The sequence below is a fragment of the Bos grunniens genome, chromosome 4 (genome assembly GCF_055505025.1).
Source record: "Bos grunniens cultivar Pamir isolate PY7600 chromosome 4, Bosgru_T2T1.0, whole genome shotgun sequence".
Lineage (NCBI taxonomy): Eukaryota > Metazoa > Chordata > Mammalia > Artiodactyla > Bovidae > Bos > Bos grunniens.
This window is the reverse complement of record NC_141168.1, coordinates 26142799-26155217: the sequence shown is the minus strand read 5'-3', so window position 1 is coordinate 26155217 and position 12419 is coordinate 26142799. Positions and strand designations below refer to the sequence as shown.

General features: G+C 39.9%; 1 protein-coding gene across 6 annotated transcripts in view; it reads left to right on the top strand.

The window, feature by feature from the left end:
* LOC147373809 (carboxypeptidase A5) overlaps positions 1–12419 on the top strand; it is a 91764-nt gene that overhangs the window by 57922 nt on the left and 21423 nt on the right. For 2 of the 6 annotated variants that reach the window (XM_086395644.1, XM_086395645.1), the window contains exon 1: positions 11843–12224. The exons of 2 other annotated variants lie outside the window; for them this stretch is intronic. The gene's annotated coding sequence lies outside the window, so the exon portion shown is untranslated. Of the gene's footprint in view, positions 1–11833; positions 12359–12419 lie in introns of those variants that run through there. 2 more of the 6 variants (XM_086395646.1, XM_086395643.1) reach the window with 2 other exon arrangements.

Below are 12419 nucleotides of genomic sequence, written 5' to 3'. Positions count from 1 at the left end.
TCTTGATACGCCAAGGGAGAGGATAAAGTGGAATTCTTTGAAGAAAGAAAGTCGCTCAGTCGTGTTTGACTCTTTGCGACCCCATGGACCTGGTTCCTCCATCCATGGGATTTTCCAGGCAAGAATACTGGAATGGGTTGCCATTTCCTTCTCCTGGAGATCTTCCCAAACCAGGGTTTGAACCCAGGCGAGAGTTGGAGTATAAAGAAAGCTGAGTGCCAAAGAATTGATGCTTTTGAACTGTGGTGTTGGAGAAGACTCTAGAGAGTCCCTTGGACTGCAAGGAGATCCAACCAGTCCATCCTAAAGGAGATTAGTCCTGGGTGTTCATTGGAAGGACTGATGTTGAAGCTGAAACTCCAATACTTCGGCTACCTGATGTGAAGAGCTGACTCATTTGAAAAGACCCTGATGCTGGGAAAGATTGAGGGCAGGAGGAGAAGGGGACGACAGAGGATGAGATGGTTGGAGGCATCACTGACTCAATGGACATGGGTTTGGGTGGACTCCGGGAGTTGGTGATGGACAGGGAGGCCTGGTGTGCTGTGGTTCATGGGGTCGCAAAGAGTCGGACACGACTGAGCGACTGAACTGAACTGAACTCCTGCGTTGTAGGCAAACACTTTACCATCTGAGCCACCAGGGTAGTTCTTTGAAAGGCTCAATTAAAACAAGAGAAGGTGAGACTTCTCTGGTGGTTCAGTGGTGGGTGATCCCAATACAGGAGGTCCTGTATGATCCCTGGTCAGGGAGTTAGATCCCATGTGCCACAATGAAGAGTGTACATGCCACAACTAAAGATCTTGCAGGAAGCAACTAAGACCCAGCACAGCCAAATACATAAATAAATATATTTTTTTAAAAAACAGAGAAGGCAGGTAAAGAGGGGAGCAAAAGAAACGAAAACAAGTGTAACAAATAGAAAACGGTTACAATCATGGTAGATATCACTGCAGCTATGTTGTTGTTGTTCAGCTGCTCAGTCGTGTCCTACTCGTTGTGACCCCATGGACTGCAGCAAGCCAGGCTTCCTTGTCCTTCACTGTCTCCCGGAGTTTGCTCAAACTCACGTCCATTGAGTCGATGATGCTATCCAACCATCTCACTCATCCTCTGTTACCCCTTTCTCTTCCTGCCCTCAATCTTTCCCAGCATCAGGGTCTTTTCGATTTAGTCAGCTCTTCCTGTCAGGTGGCCAAAGTATTGGAGCTTCAGCTTCAGCATCAGTCCTTCAGAGGAATATTCAGGGTTGATTTCCTTTAGGATTGCATGGTTTGATCTCCTTGCTGCCCAAGGGACTCTCAGGAGCCTTTTCCAACATCGCAGTTCAAAGCATCAATTCTTCGGCAGTCAGCCTTCATTATGGTCCAACTCTCACATCGGTACATGACTACAGGAAAAATCATAGCTTTGACTATATGGACCTTTGTTGGAAAAGTGATGTGTTTGCTTTTTAATATGTTGTCTGGATTTGTGGTAGCTTTTCTTCCAAGGAGTGACTGTCTTTTAATTTCATGGCTGCAGTCACTGCAGTGACTTTGGAGCCCAAGAAAACAAAGTCTGTCACTGTTTCCATTGTTTCCCCATCTCTTTGCCATGAAGTGATGGGACCAGATGCCATGATCTTAGTTTTTTTAATGTTGAGTTTTAAGCCAGCTTTTTCACTCCCCTTTTTCACCTTTATCAAGAGGCTCTTTAGTTCCTCTTCACTTTCTGCCATAAGGGTGGTTGTCATCTGCGTATCTGAGGTTATTGATATTTATGCTGGCAATCTTGATTGCAGCTTGTGATTCATCCAGCTATATCAGTAATAGTTCACTCCAATGATAGTTCAAGTAATATTGACTCCAACTATATCAGTAATAAATTTAAATGTGAGGCAATGGCACCCCACTCCAGTACTTTTGGCTAGAAAATCCCATGGACGGAGGAGCCTGGTAGGCTGCAGACCATGGGGTCACTAGAGTCGGACACGACTGAGCGACTTCACTTTCACTTTTCACTTTCATGCACTGGAGAAGGAAATGGCAACCCACTCCAGTGTTCTTGCCTGGAGAATCCCAGGGATGGGGGAGCCTGGTGGGCTGCCGTCTATGGGGTCGCACAGAGTCGGACACGACTAAAGCGACGCAGCAGCAGCAGTCTAATACATCAATTGAAAGACCAAAATTATCAACTGGATAAATAAGATCCAACTTTTAAGTTACCTGCAAGAAACCCTCTTTAAATATAAAGGTTCAGATATGTTAAAAGGGTAGTGATGGAGAAAGCTGTTCCATGTTAACACTAGTTAAAAGAAAGTTGTAGTAGCTGTCTTAATTACAGACAAAGTGGACTTCAGAAAAAGCAAACTTATCAGGATTAAAGAGGGGCATTTTATAACAATAAATAATTTAACTTTCCAAGACTATATAATAGTTCTTAGCATGTTTGCATTTAACAGTGTTACAATTAATGAGACAAAAACTATAAAACTGCAAGGAGAAATAGACAAATCTGCTATCTGGTTGGGAATTTCAAAACTCTTCTTTCAGTAATTTTTAGGTTAATCAGGCAGAGAATCAAAAAGAATATGGTTGACCTAAACAGCACCATCAGTTGACTTGGTCTAATTGACATTTATGGAACACTTCATCCAACAGCAGATAAGCCACATTCTGGGTCATATACACACAAAAATCTTGTGAATTACCTGGTGGTCCTGTGGTTAGGACTCCATGTTCTCACTGCCAAGGACAGAGGTTCAATCCTGGATCAGGGAACTAAGATCCTGCAAACCATAGTATGGCCAGAAAATTTTAAAAAAACTTAAAAAATTAAACTAGAAATCATAGATTTCAGGTTCCCTACACTCAGGATTCCTCTCCTATAATTTGATGTATTACCTGGGCAGATGTCACTTGACTCTCTTTGTATAAAACAGGGCTCAGGGAATTGGCACTAGAGCTGATATTACCCTGAGTAATAAAATCCTTTGTGACCCAGGGTTTTGTGTCTTTTGCTGGCTCCCATGAAACAGTGGCAAGCCAACTTAATTTGAAGTTGGGGTAAAAATTTGGCCTTTCAGTGTCCTTGACAACATCTTTTATAGTTTTAATCTTTTCCTGTCCAAATCAATACCTAGCTACCTGGGTTATGCAATAAGTGTCCAAGTGAGGCTATTTGTTTCCAGAATGTTTATTTCCATTCATGTTTATCTCAGTTGCATCAAGTCTATCTCCACTGTTTAATCATTGGCACTACAATTTTCAGTTTGTTATTTTCCATTTTTACAAAATGTGGGCAAAATGTACAAATGATGCCATTTGGATGAAATCAGGTAAGGTGAGGAGATAAATTGCAGGCACCCTCCCCCCCCCGCCGCCCACCCACAACCCCAGCAATTCCTTCTGTTGCAAAAGAGGCTGAATTCAGCACATACAGGAAGTGTTACTATGCAGTTGGTGTAAGTCAAGGAGAGCATGATCCTTGACCACAGTCCTTCAAGGTTCATGAAGTAAACATGGACCCAGAAGTAGTCTTAAAAGTCTTGATCCTAAGGCCTTCCATAGGGGAAGATGGTTCTAATGCTACACGACAAAAAGGAGCAGTGAAGATTCAATATCTTGACCACACATTGGATTCCAAAGGCAGAACCTTGTTGCTGTATGCTGTGCTATGCTAAGTTGCTTCGGTCATGTTTAACTCTTTGTGACCCCATGGACTGTAGTCTGCCACGTTCCTCTGTCCATGGAAGTTTCCAGGCAAGAGTATTGGAGTGGGTTGCCATGCCCTTCCCCAAGGAATCTTCCCAACTCAGGGATCAAACTCGTGTCCAGCTTTGGCAGGCGAGTTCTTTACCACTAGTGCCACCTGGGAAGCCCGAAGCTTGCTCATAGCAGTGCTCAAATAGCTTCCCCCCCACCCCGCTCATAATATGTTGATTTCAAAACAGGGAAATCCTCTAGTATCTGTCAACAGTGATTTAAATAAATTTTAATTAAAAAAAAAAACTCAACAGTATGTTAGAAAAGAGGTACTCATAGAAATAAAGGCATGACAGTGTGAGATTTTTCAAAATCAATTAGTGCCAGATCATTAGGCCAGCATTCTTCAGATTTTTTTTTTACCCTGCACTCCTACAATTAAAAAGTTTTTAGTACATCACACCCAATATATGTAATTACATATCTATAAATTCTGTATATATACCATTGTATTATCATGTATTTTATAAAATACAAAAATTGAAATAAAAAGTATGAGATAAAAATATACACTGCTGCTGCTGCTAAGTCGCTTCAGTCATGTCCAACTCTGTGCGACCCCATAGAGAGCAGCCCACCAGGCTCCACCGTCCCTGGGATTATACACTAGAAGTCATTAATTTCTTCCTTTCTCCCCAGTAGGAGTGAACGCCTAGCTTTGGAAATCATTGGCTTTGATTGAAGAAGGCTTCTATAGCTTTGGAAATCATTGGCTTTGATTGAAGAAGGCTTCTATAGCTTTGGAAATCATTGGCTTTGATTGAAGAAGGGTTCTAACGCACGTCTCTGATTTCCCTTGAGCTTTCTAATAGCTTCTAATAGTCTTGTAAATGAATTCTTGCCTCTTCAGCCACACCAGGGGGTGGGCAAACTACGCCTGCAGGCCAAATCTAGTTCCACTTAGTTTTGTACAGCTCCAAAACTTTTTTATAGTTTTAAATATAAGAAAGACTGTTGGGTGAGAATACTTACTCTGTCTTGCCTCATGCCCTCCCCCACCCCTCCCCGCCCTGCCAAAGACTGAAATATTTACTATTTGGTCCTGCTGGCCCACAGATAGGGAAGGTGTCTGGTCACCTTGCCTTTCTTCCACACAGTAGGGTCTTCACCCGCTCCTCCCAGGGCTATATAGTGGGCTCCCTGGCTGTAGGGGTGGTCCCTGGCTGCAGATGCTTTTCCTCCAAAGAGTAGGAAGTGGGTTCTTGGGTGGTGGCTGCCAACCCTCTGCCTCACTGGGGAGCAAGCTCTTTGTCCTGTGATCTGGGACACCTCATCATCATTTGCTGGTGGTCCTGGTGTGGCCAGACCCTCAGCCACAGTGCGATGAGACCTGTGGACTGAGGGCCAGGGAATGTCACTGGGCAAACCCTCTCCCCTTCAGGGACTGAGTGGAGATGGAATAGAGCTGGGGTCTCCCCATTAGGTGGCTGAACTGGTAAGGCAGAGGGAGGGTGTACTGCAATAGAGAGGAGGCCAGCTGGGTGCCTAAGTGGAGGCAGCCATGCAGCAGAGGATGACCCAAGAGCCTGTCATTAACTGCTGGACCTAGGTTTGGGGATGGACACCAATTCTGGGGGAGGGGAAGGCAAGACCCTGATATCCAAGGATTATACTCAAGTATGATACCATGTGAGGTCTCTGACTGTGCGTGATAAGAAAGGAGTCCAGTAACTAAAAGTGGGGAGCAGAACAGAGCAAAGATTTAGGTTCTGAGCTTGTGGATGCAGAGCTGGTAGATGCAGGCAAGAACAAAGGCCAAGAAAGAAGGGTTTGTTTTCCTAGGCTTTGGGCAGTCGGTAGAATGAGTGGATCAACATAATCAATCAATAAGTAGGTCCTGGGCAGTGCCTGGGCTGTATGCAGATGTCCTGGGGTCAGACAGATGGAAGACACAGCCCCAGCCCACGGTGAGCTTGTCTCGTATTAGACGGATTCTTGTGAAGAATTAGAATTTATATGGTGTGTGATGTTAGAGGGAGGCATGAGGTATGATTGGAGATATGGTTGGTCAGCTACAGCTTCCCTTGTGGGGATGATCCCAGTGTGGGATTTTTCAATAATAAAGTTGATTTAGAAACTCTAGGCTAGAGCAGCCTTAACCCACTTCATCGTGGGTCATTGTTTTCTTGGATTTTCAGTTCTCAATTTCCTTTGAAAGCACCTGTTTGGCATATTTCTGAAAGGTGGGATAAGCCTGTTTTGTGTTAATTAAATCACATTTTGAGTGTCCTGGGGGAGTTATATTAAGCGACTGTAGTAAATCCTCTTGTTAGTGAAAGAATCCTTTTGTACTGTGAATAATGATACTCGAGTTTTTCTGTTTTTTAAGATTACATTTGATGTATTTATTTCCATTAAGCACCCAAGGAGGAATTTTGGAAATTAAACATAATTTAGTTTGTGAGTTTTATTTGGAAATGTTGGAGCACCTCACATGATCTCTGGAGATCCTTAGGGAGGTCTCTAACCAGAAGTGGGAATTAATACTTTTAATGAAGAAAAGATCCGGGGCAAGAATCAGATTTCCTACAACCTCTTCACCCTGCCTTGGATGGTTAACTCCTTCATACTCTGCCTAACATAGCTCAAATTCCAGTCTCTCTCTTTTTTTTTATTTTGAGCTTAAATTTTTGTGTGTGTGGTAAAATATACATAACATAAAATTTACCACTTGAATTGTTTTTAAGTGTATGGTTTATTTGCATTTAGTACAGTCACATGTTGTACAACCATCAGCACCATCCATTTCCAGATCTTGTCATCTTCCCCAACTGGAACTCTGAACCCATTAACCACTAACCCCTGTGATCCTTTACCCCCACAGCCCTCAGTAACCACCATTCTACTGTCACTATGCATTTGACTGTTCTAGGTATCAAATGCCACTTCTCAAACTTCATTTTTACTTAAATCAGTTTTACAGCACATGGTTTAAAGAGTCAAGTAGTTCTACAAAAGTTGTAAAAAGCAGCTAAGTCCCGCTCCCCGTTCCTTCTTCCCACATCTTGCTCTCCAGCAACAACCCAATTGAATTCTTTTAGCCTTGGCATTCACACCCATAAACCTCAATGTGGTGTTTATATTGCTACTTCTTGCTTTTTTAAGTTTTAGGCATTTTCTATTGATTCCTCACTATGAAAAATAAGAATTTAGCTTTCCCATATTACCTTTAAAATAGGTTTTACTATGAAGTATTTGTACAAGAGCCTGTGTAAAACTTTCATTGCCTGTTAAAATTAACTCTTTTACCCACCATTCAGCATTAACAAGAACAGACACACCTGAGAAGCCTCTTTGCACTCCCTTCCCTTCCCCAGATGAAACCACAAATCCATGATAATAATTTCCTTCCTTGCCCTTGTAATATCAGTGTGCACATGTTCCTGGACAATATATTGTTCTGTCTTACCTGTCTGAACATATATAATGGAAACACACAGTGTGTGTTCCAATTTGGCGTCTTTCACTCAACATCGCTGTTTTGAGGTTTGTCTGCTGGATGCATGTAGCTGTAATTGGTTCATTTTCTCTCCTCTGTTGCATTACAGCTACGTCTCCATTTTAGAAATACAATCTTGGACATAAATCTTGCTGCACAGGCACAAGAGTTTCTTCAGGGCGTATAGCTGGGTGTGGAATTATTCGGGTGTAGGATATGCGGCTTTGCTAGGTAACAACTGTGTTCTGAAGTGATTTCACCACTTTAAAGCTCCACCAGGAGTGATGAGAGGTGCTCTTGCCCTCAACTCTTGGTATTGACTGACGTTTAACTCTTGACAATTTGGTGGTATGATATGGTAATTTCACTGTGGTTTTAATTTTCTTTTCCCTGATTACTAAGTATAATTTTCATATGTTCATAGATCATTTGTGAGTCTTCTTTTGAGAAATGGATTTTTGTGTTCTTTGCCCATTAAAAAATGATTCACAGATGTTCTTTTTATATCATGGATATTGTTTTCCAGTTTTATATATTACCAAAAAATCCTCTCAGGTTGAGGCTTATTTTCTATTCTCTGTTGCAAATTTCTTAATTATAATATAGTTGATTTTACTCATTTTTTCCATTTATGGGAAACTTTATAGTTATGTTTTTTATTTTTTGCCTTTCACATCTTATTTAGAAAAATTATTACCTATTCCAATGTCATAAAATATTGTGTATGTTGTCTTCTGAGAGTGTTATAGTTTGTCTTTTACATTTAAGTATTTTAATCTACCTGGAACTGATTTTTGTATGTGGTAGGATTGAGATTTAATGCCATTTTCCTCATATAGATCTATGTTTGTCTCAGCAACATTTACTAAATAGTCTTTCTGTTCCACAATGATGTGGAGTGCCAAGTCTGCAAAAAAACAAAATTTCCAAATACGCTTGGGTTTGTTTCTATTATGTTCTGTTTATCTGTGCCAATACTATGCCATCTCAATTACTATAGTTTTGTGTTATTTTTAAATTTTTACTTATTTATTTATTTTTGGCTGTGCTGGGGCTCCGTTGCTGTGTGGGCCTTTCTCTAGCTGTGGCAAGCAGGGGCTACTCTCTAGCTGCGGTGCTCTGGCTTCTCGTTGCAGAGCACAGGCTCCTGGGCACATGGGCTTCAGTAGTTGCAGTTCTCAGGCTCTAGAGCACAGGCTCATATAGTTTTATAATATGTACTAGTGTCTGATATAGAAAGTTCTCCTAATTAGTTCTCTAGGATTAGTCTGACTCTTCTTATGGCCTTTATTTTTTCATATACATTTATATCAGCTTATGAAGTTGTGTGGGCTGTTGGGTTTTTGATTGGAATTATATTGAATCTCTAAATCTATTTGGGAAGGATGTGATTTTATGACATTGAAATTTCTTATCCTATGATAAAGTATATCCTCAGATTTATTTCAAATTTTAGCATTTTTCAGTAAAGCTTTATAATTATCTTCAGGAAGGATTGCACATTATTTGTTAGAATAATTCATAAATATTTTTATATGTTAAAAATTCTTGGGAAATTGAAAGTAGTAGTGACCCTCTTCGGAGAAGGCAATAGCACGCCACTCCAGTCTTGCCTGGAAAATCCCATGGATGGAGGAGCCTGGTAGGCTGCAGTCCATGGGGTTGCGAAGCGTTTTGGACACAACTGAGTGATTTCACTTTCACTTTTCACTTTCATGCATTGGAGAAGGAAATGGCAACCCACTCCAGCATTCTTGCCTGGAGAATCCCAGGGATGGCAGAACCTGGTGGGCTGCTATCTATGGGGTTGCACAGAGTCGGACACGACTGAAGCGACTTAGCAGCAGCAGCAATGACCCTCTTGTTTCTGATAATGCGTTTTGCCTTGATGTTTATTTTTATCTTATATTAATAAAGCTACAGATATTTTCTTTTGGTTAACATTTACCTGACATATCTTTTCCCCCCCACTTTTGACTTTTAGTTTCTTTAGTTCTTATACTTTAAGCATAGCTCATGTGAACACATATAGCTAGGTTAAAAAAATCTCTTCTGATAATTTTTGTCTTGTACTAGAGAGTTAAAATAATTTACATTTAAATTGAAATATATATTTAGATAAGTTTCTTCTTTTTATGCTCTCTTTGTCCTACTTTTACACTCTGCCTTTTTAACTTTCCTTTCTCATCTTTTGATTTATTTTCCCCCCAGTATTTTATTTCATCTTTACCCTTTCTACCTGTTTGGAAGTTACTGCTTTAGCAAATTGAACATACATACTTAATCTAAGTCTAGAAAATTATCACTATCTACCCTTTCTTCCAACAGTTCTATGTTAAAACACTTAAACACTAACTCTGATTATCTACTTGCAAGTAACTTGCTTTATTGTGCAGGATTTAAAATATTGATGTTAAGCAATCCAGAGAAAAGTATTTTCCAAGAATTCATAACAATAAGTAAGCCTCTACGTGAGTCTGTGGTCTAAATTTATGCTAACTATGCGGTCCAAAATAACTCAAGCAAATAATTTAGAGTGATCTCAGATTGGTAGTGCCCCCCCCCCCCCCCGCCCCCCCTGCCACCAGCAACTCATAAAAGTAAATACAAATCCTCTCTGGAGGAACTCAACTTCAATCTAGGCCTCAGGAATTCCACAGATAAAGGTCCAAAGGAAATGACTGACTCACAGATAAATGGCACAAGAAAACAATGCACTTTGAATAAGAACCAGCAGAAACAATATGCAGTAGACATAGACTTGCCGTCTTCAGATACTGCAGTTATCTGACAGATTCTAAAATTACTAAGTTTTATAAGTTTAAAAAAACAAACAAGAGGTTCTAAAATAGATAATAATTGCAAGTCTTTTGGGCTCAAAAAGAATCAAATAGAACTTCCAAAAAATGAAAAAGAAATACCATATTGTGTTGACTATAAAATAAGATTGTAAGATGCAGCATAATTTTATGGGCCATCAAAAACACTGCCAGTTATCATTCAAGATGCCACTGATTATAAGATGCTCCTGGACTGCAGGGGTGTTTAAATCTGAGAGAAAAGTTGTTTCAGAATTGATGAACTATATAAATTGAAAGTTAAAAATCTAGCAGATTGATTAAATTACAGATTAAGCTCAGCTGATAAGAGAATCAGTTAACTGGACTAAAGAAACAATATTCAACGTAAGTAAATTATCCAGATTGGAGCCCAGAGAGACAATGAAATAGAAATATGATAGAAAGACTACATCTTAAAGGATAGAATGAGAGCACAAAACATATACCTAATAAAATTACAGAAGGTAATAGATTGGGTAAAAGCCAATGTTAAAAAATATAATGACTGAAAAATTTATGAGAATAGTGGAAAGATAGCTATCCCCAGGTACAGGAATCCAATCTCAAGTGGGATAAACCAAAAGAAATTTGTACCTAGACACATTATTGTGTATCCGAAGAATACATGAAGATAAAACTGCAGAACATCAAAGACAAAGAGGTCTTCAAAGCAACCAAAGGTAAGATCACATACTAAAGAACAGTAAATAGACTAATTGATTACCTTTTAACTGTGAAAGTGGAAGCTAGAAGACTGGGGGATAATGTTTTCAATGTGTTGAGAGAAAAACAATAATCAACCTAGAATTTATACTCAGTGAGATTCTTTCAAGAATTAAAGCAAATAAAGAATTTTCAAACAAATAAAAACAAAGAGCTTTTTTTTTTTTCACTGAAGGAAACATTTAAATATATACTTCAAGTAGGACGAAAATGACCCTAGATACAAGGTATATTCTTCTAAGAAGGAAGATCAAGAACAGAGTTGAAAGACCTCTACTCATCATGGGAAAAGTTTGCTTACCTCTCATGGGTCTTGCTTTTACTTCTTTTGGATCTGTGGATTCTTACTTTTATGCCAACCCAGTAAGGCATTAAGAAAAGTTGTATTAAAAATATTTTATCTAGCGTTTTACTAATTTAATTTGGGCAGGATTGGTCAGGTATATGGCAGGAGGTGAAAGTCCTTTTAACAACTTCTTTAGAGTAAGTCTCCCTGCATCTTCAGTCTATATGGAATCTATGTTACCTGTCCTTCTGGCACATTGTACCTTCCCCTTGTAACACATACATCAGCTATATTTTCACATTTATTTGTATGCTCTTTCAGTTGTCTACTTACCCCAATAGAAACCTAAGGGCCAGATCTGTATCACTCTATTTTATTTCCACACCTTAGCAAGTGCTTGGCCCATAGTAGGTATTCAGTAAGCATCTACTGAGTAAATAGTGTCTACTTAATTAGACATTATCTAATGTCTAACTAATGTCTACAAATAAAAATTAATTAATGAGTAATTAATTTTGAGTGAGAAGCGGGTGTTAGGTATTAAACACAGCTGTGTGTGTCTGCTTCAGATCCAGCCATGGAGTCAGTACTTAGGGCTGGTGAATTCCCACAGAACTGTGCCGTCTTATAATACGGCACTCATTAGCCACATGTGGCCATTTAAATTATTTAAATCAACTAAAGCTAATTAAAAACTGAAATTCCTCAGTCATGCTAGCCACTGGTGGTTATCCTATTGGATACTGCAGACGTAGAACATTTCCATTATCACAGAAAGTTCTATTGCACGTGCTGCCGTAGAATTCTCAAGAATTCTTAATTGTGCCTCTGTCTCTCTTTTGCTCTTGCTCTCGATCTATCTCTGTCTCTTTCCCCACCCCTAAAGCAAGTGCAGGGGTTGTCTTATTATTAGTGACTTATAATGATGCTTTTGAACAAGAAGATGCTGGGTACTTTGGGTGACTAGTACCATCCCACTGCTTTTCTTTTAAATTCCTGAGCTATTGTTTACTAGTATATTCTTTTATTCCAAATTTCTACTGACGCTGAATGTTACTTGAGTAGAAAGCCTAATTGCTTTCTTTTCTAGGTCCTTAAACTCTTTGCTAATGTTTCAGTCTGAGAGTTCTCAAAGCCAGGGTTCTAGGAGAGTTTGGCATGTCTGAACAGCTGAACTGCGAGATAATGGAGTAGGTCCGGCGGGGTGTGGGAGCAGGGCATTCTCTCAATAAAAGAGCTCTCCTCTCTGCACACATGGCCGGTTAATTGGCCATTCTGGGAAAGCATGGATGGGGAGGGGGGCTTCTGAGAATCGCCGGTGACAGTTAAGTGGCCTTTTGTTGACGTCCTCTGCTGAACAACTTTGTTGGATTTAGTCTCTGCCT